Below are 6,824 nucleotides of genomic sequence, written 5' to 3' on the forward strand. Positions count from 1 at the left end.
GTTATTTTTGGGCGGGATGACTTATGAGGGGAAAGCCATTGGGTATAGGTCTTTGGCACAGAGTTTGCCCCTTGTTCTCAGAAGGGTGGGGGAGAGTGGAGGAGAGCATTTGTTATTGGGGACTCCATATCGATGGGAACAGATTGAGATTCTGTGGATATAGAGCAGACTCGTGATTGCTGTGTTGTCTCCCAGCTACCAGGGTTTGTGATGTCTCGCATCGTGTTTTCAGGATCCTTAAGGGAGAGAGTGGGCAACCCCAAGTCATTGTCCACATATGCACTAACAACATCGGTAATAAAAGTGATGTGGATGTCTGGCAGAATTTCAGGGATCGAGGGTGACATCTTAAATCTAAAACAAACAGAGGTGTTCTCTTTGATTTGTTGCCCATTCTACGTCGTAGTGAGGTGAAGTGTAGGGAGTGTGCATTTGAAAATGTTGTTGCAAGGATGGTGCAGAAGGGAGAGATTCCGATACCTGGACAGTTGGGGCTCATACTGGAGTCGATGAACCTTTACAAACAGGGTGGTCTTCACCTGAACTAGAAGAGTACCAATACCCTGAGGGGATAATTTGCCAAAGCTCTTCATGAGAGTTTGAACGAATTCAGCCGCAGAGTGGGAAGCTGAATTGTAGCTCCAGTTTGCAGGTGGTTGTGAGTGGTTTTGTCATAAATAGCGTTTCAAGTTTACAAGAGTGTACTGGCAAGGATGAAGGTGGCTTGAAGTGTGTTTGCTTCAACGCCGGAAGCATCTGGGATAGGGAAGGTGCCATGTGTTGTTACCTGGGACTTCGATGTTGTGGCCATTTCAGAGACATGAACGGAGGACTGAAGAGAATGGTTGTTCCTGGTACCTCAGTTTCGACTTTTCAGTCAGAACAGGACAGTCGTTTCAGAGGGAGAGATGTGGCATTATTCGTCAAGGACAGTATTTTGGTAGCAAAAAGGATATTGGTGAGGGCGTGACTGAATCTGCTGAGGTAGAACGGACTGATCAAAGCTTGTGAGAAGATTTGTAGCTCGGGTGCCCGTTGCTGTGGTTCTGTTCGCTGTGCTAGGAGTTTTTGTTGCAAACGTTTCGTCCCCTGTCTAGGTGACATCCTCAGTGCTTGGGAGCCTCCTATGAAGCGCTTTTCTGGTGTTTTCTCCGGCATTTATAGTGGCCTGTCCCTGCCGCTTCCAGTTGTCAGTTTCCGCTGTCCACTGTAGTGGCCAGTATATTGGGTCCAGGTCGATGTGTTTGTTGATGGAGTTTGTGGATGAGTGCCATGCTTCTAGGAATCCACTGGCTGTTCTTTGTTTCGCTTGCCCTATAATGGTAGTGTTGTCCCAGTCGAATTCATGTTGCTTATCGTCTGCGTGTGTGGCTACTAGGGATAGCTGGTCGTGTCGTTTCATGGCTAGTTGATGTTCGTGGATGTGGATCGTCAACTGTCTTCCTGTTTGTCCTATGCAGTGTTTTGTGCAGTCCTTGCATGGGATTTTGTACACGACATTAGTTTTGCTCATGCTGGGTATCGGCTGCTTCGTTCTGGTGAGTTGATGTCTGAGAGTGGCTGTTGGTTTGTGTGCTGTTATAAGTCCTAGTGGTCGCAGTAGTCTGGCTGTCAGTTCGGAAATGCTCCTGATGTATGCTCCTGATGTATGGCCTAGCATGAACAAAACTAATGTAGTGTACAAAATATCAAAAATGAACAAGACAATGTTGTCGAAGAGAGTATTGAGATGCAACCTATTAGAATAAACAAAATTTACATTCACAAAGAGGAGTTGTTAGCAATTCATGAAAGTCTAACAATACGTTTGTCCCCTGGACTTGATGGGAAGTATCCGAGGATTCTCTGCGAATCGTGGGAGGAGATTGCAGAACTTTTGACTATAAGCTTTAAAATGTCAGTGTTTATGTCATTAGTGCTAGAAGACCCGAGTTTAGCAAATATTGTCCCCTTCTTCACGAAGGGGAGTAGACACTATGCTGGTAATTATAGAACAGTCATCCTTAGCTTTCTTGCAGCTAACGTTTTGGAACAGATTATGAGAGATAGGATTTATGATCATCGAAAAAGGAAGAAGTTGATTCGGGATAGTGAGTACGATTTTATGAAAAGCAGGTTGTGCCTCACAAACCTTATTGAGGTCTTTGAGAAGGTGAGCAAACAGGTGGATGAGAGTAAAGTGGTTGATGTGGTGGATATGGTTTTCAGTAAGGCACTGTCGGCTGTTGCATAAAATATAGAGTCATGGGATTGAGGATGGTTTAGCGGTTTGGATCAGAAATTGGTTCGCTGAAAGAAGACAGAGTGTGGCAGTTCATGGGAAATGATAATCATGGAGTTCAGTAACTGATGGTGTACTACAAGGTTCCTTTTTGTGTCCGCTGTTGTTTGTCATTTTTATAAATGACCTGGATTAGGGCATGGAATGATGGATTCGTAAGTTTTCAGATGACATTAAGATCGACGATGTTGTCAATAGTGCCAATATCTGCTGACGGTTACAGAGGGGCATGGATAATCTGCCGAGCTGACCTCAGAAGTGGCAAATGGATTTGAATGTGGAAAAGTGTAAGATAATTTACTTCGGAAGGAGCAATAAGAATAAAGAGTTGTTGGCTAATTGTAATATTCTTGGAAGTGTAGATGTGCAGAGCGATCTCGGTGCCCATGTGTATAAAACTCGGAAAGTTATTAATCACGTTGACAGGTTTGTTTGCAAGGAGTACGGTGTGTTAGTTTTTCTTGGGAGAGTGATCCAGTTTCAGAGCGAAATTATCTCTTTGCGGCTCCAGAAATTAACTGGTGTGGCCGCACTCGTAGAGTCGCGTGCATTTTTGGTGGCCACATGATGCGATGGATGTGACAGCATTGGAAAGGGTGCAGAGGACATTTTCTAGGATGTTGCCTTCGATGGAGAGATGGTCTTACGAGGACAGGTTGAGGGGCTTGATGCGGTTTTTGTTCGCGACAAAAAGTTTGAGGGGTGAATTTAGAGAGACAAAGAAGATGATCAGAGGTTGCCAGAAGGTGGACAGTGAAGGCATTTTTCTTCAAATGGTAATTTTGGCATAAGAGCACATCGATGTAAATTGAGGGTGATAGATACCGAGGTAGGTGCCTTTATCAGGGAGTAGTCAGGGGGCTGGACGGCTTGCCTTCAACACTCGGAGACTCAGCAACTTTCAGGGCAATGAAATGGTCACTGTATAAACTGGCGGATTATGATGGTAAAATACTAGTCAGATTGGTATCACAGGTCGGTGCAACGTTAGGGCCAAAATGAACTTTATTGCGGTGTAGTATTCGGTGTTTGAACTGTTCTTCAGCTTGAAGTTGCAATCATCTCTGGTCACTATCAGTCAAACCAAAACCTGGCGAAAACCGAATGTGCAACTTTGGCACCTTACGCACTTACATTATGTCGTGCAATTCCATCAAACTGACGAATTGCACCACTGGAGCTGCCGTGTACTGATGACCAATGGCTACTGATCTTACCACTGGGCACCTCAAACCAATTTTGCTGAAGATCTGAAATGAAACACAGCGCAGAGAAAGTTATACTGATGATGGATTATCGATTATGGAGCATCAGGTTCAGGAAAATGACATAGTAAAATGTGGTGAAAATAGGCATAATTGAATTCTGTGTTCGTTTACCGTGGCTTCCTGCGTTGATCACAGGCAATGTCATGTCGCCACTGTCCTGGGATTTTCCTTCGATCGGTATCAACTCGTCAGAGAATTCGATTCACTGGTACTTCACCAGCATCCTTTGGAATGTTCATACGGCACAATGACCCACACTGTACACAAGGTCAACAATCCTCTGCATTACTACATCCAAGGACATGTTGCATGTTTTTTATAAATAGTGTAAAATTAATCATGTTATGCAAGGGCAAATTGAATTTTAGTTTAATTAGTAAAGTCGCAAGAATCCAGAGTAAGTTCGAAAATGTCAGAAATTCACGTTCATTACCTTGGCCAGAATTCTAGCCCAGCAAGAGGGAAATCTGTCCCTCAATCCCCAGCATCCATGTAATCGCTTGCTCCATGTGTCCACTTGGAAACCTATGTGAAGGGATGTTCAGCCTAACAGAGAACTTGTGAGAATCCTCCACTGTCTGACCTAAAGCTGAAACAGGAGCTATCTATTCCAGCTTGGAGGGTAGCGAAGTGGAGGTGAGACAGAAAATATTAATTGGTGTAGATTCACATTGTTCTCATTGTGATTGTTTAAAAACCTGGGCCAGAAAAGACTCTAGTAGAAATGAGCAGAAGTAGGGCATTCTTAACATCGCTCCTGCCCCGCCACGCCATTCTGTACCATCATAGCTCACACAGCACTTTTATGTCTTTTTCCAGCGTATCCATATCATCGTGTTGCCAAGTGGCGAACACATATTTATCGCTCTCTACCATAAATAGACATCGAAGTTATTCATCGCTGAGAGGAAAATGCTGCATTTCTGGACAGTTAGGTTTCTGCATGAATGTTAAAGGTTTTGCAGATGAGCAGCCGAGTCTGGTCTGAACACCTTTCAAACCATAAACTAAAACTCGACTCTGATGAGATTTGCATCCACAAATTTTGAATGGCAGTCTTAAGAAAGACGTAGAAATTCAACGCGCTTTCCATTGCACCACAGAGTCGCTGCCTCACCCAGTTTTCAGCACTAAACTTTGCCTGAGAATGATTTCGTTCGGGATGCCCATCTCACGTCTGTCTGACCTCGTCATACTTTCCAGTATCTGGTCCTTATCAACGTGTGCGCTGGATCTTCAAGTGTTCGGCTACATACTGCTGAAATGTCCTCATAACACTTAGCATTACCACACGTTCAGTTAAGAAATTCCAGATTAACAACCCTCTATGGTGAAAGCGTTCTTCCTAAATCTCCTCTAAACCGCTTTTCTCCTGCTTTTCATCTATGTCACTGGTTATTATTCCTTCCCAAAAAGCCTTATTCCTGTCATACATATCTATCCTCTTCATAATATGTGCATGTTAATCAGTTTCTCACTCAGCCTTCTCTGTGCTCAGTTACACAGCCCCAGCTTAGCTCATCTACCTTCACAATGGGAATGGCCCAGCCCTTGGCATTATTTTCATTTCCTGTAAACTTCTCCTCCTGCAATCAGACGGTTCCTGCAGTCTTGCGATTACAACGGAAGAAGAAATGTTCTTTGAAGAAATGCCAAAATGTCTGAACAAAATCAGCAGCTCTTGTCCATCTATGATGAGAAAGGACAGTTAACGCTTCGAGTCCAATGATTCGTGTTCGGAACTGATGGGATGTGTAGGTGGGTGAAAAATGTGGAAGAGGGCGGACAGGATCCAAAATGATTGAACTCGATGTTGGGTCCTGAAATCTGCATGGTCTTTCAGTAGAAAATGAGTTGCCGATCTTCCAGCTTGCGCTGTGCCTTGAAGGAGAACTGCAGGAGACCAGAGACTGGTATGATGGCTTGGGTACACAATGCAATGTTAAAGTGACAGGACACTGGAAGACCGGGGTAATTTTTGTTGATTCTGGACAGAACTTAAGTGATCTCAGCTTTGTCACCGACTCTGTTTTCCTCTCTCCATTGTAGAGAGATCACATTCTCAGCAGGAACTACAGTTTTCTGGATTGAATGAAGTGCAGACAAATCACTGGAAGACGTGTCCAGAAGTTTCCCCAGTAAGGAGAGACATCGGAAACCAGCAGGAAATGTATCTTACAACATAGAACGTTACAGTGCAGTACAGGCACTTCGGCTCTCGATGTTGCACCGACCTGTGAAAATAATGGGATGTCCATTGCAATGGAAGATTAACATTTCTTTTGAAACCAATAAAAGCACAGGGAAACAAAAAAGTAAGGGCCTGACTTTGCACAGGGCAAGTGTTGCAGACAGAAAGAAAATATATGTATATTTAAACCGAACTAATAGCAGACGTACAAGGCCAGCAAACTACCATATCAACAGCCAAGGAAGTAGAAAAAAAAAACAACTCCTTATCTGGAAAGGAACTCGAATGTTTCAGGCCACTGACCTTGAAGTGTTGCTAAGAAGAAGCAAATTGTACCTTAAAGGGAATATGTGAAAGCTATCAGGCGCCCATTACATGAGGCGTTTTGCCAATGTATTACCTGGGACACAGGAAACCTGAATTTGATGGAACTCCACGCGCTTCATGCTGAAAACTTTCTTGCCCAAGAGAAGGAAAAACGGAAATTAAAGATGGAACAGCAAACACATAAGGCTCAGCTGACTATGATGCAAATGGTCTCCCAGCCTTTGGAAGGAGGTGCTGCGTGAAAAGAAGGGCTGGCAGAGGTAAATCTGGCGGGTGCTTTGTTTGCAGAGCAATGGACCACTGAGTGAGGCAGTGCACGTCCAGACAGCCTCAATTGGCTCTGGAGGCTGGGCAGCAGGGTGACTAATGGAGGAAGGCTGAGTTGGAGGTGGGCAGCCCCAAAGTTATAGGTAAACCTCTTTGCTTTATGCTTGGCAACGAATACTCGCTTATGCTCATCTCTACTACTAACCTTATGGGCACTGAAACATGTCCCACCTCTCTACTGAGCACTGAGTTACCGAAGCGTGAACTACATTTTCAGCACAACGATGATGCATATAAGTCAATGCTTACATCTATGTTATATGTGGAAGGTGCACCTCTTACTTTTTTGGAAGATACAAGGGCAACATATTCAGTTCATAATTCAAGGCAGTTCAGAGAGTCGACGCAAATAAAGATGAACGGAAGCTTCCTCAACTTAATGGGTGCGTCAGGATTCGTGACACGCGAGAGATTTACCGCACCCCTATTG

Source organism: Chiloscyllium plagiosum, unplaced genomic scaffold (genome assembly GCF_037043375.1).
Source record: "Chiloscyllium plagiosum isolate Xiang-an unplaced genomic scaffold, Cpla_swu_hap1 HiC_scaffold_45, whole genome shotgun sequence".
Classification (NCBI taxonomy): domain Eukaryota; kingdom Metazoa; phylum Chordata; class Chondrichthyes; order Orectolobiformes; family Hemiscylliidae; genus Chiloscyllium; species Chiloscyllium plagiosum.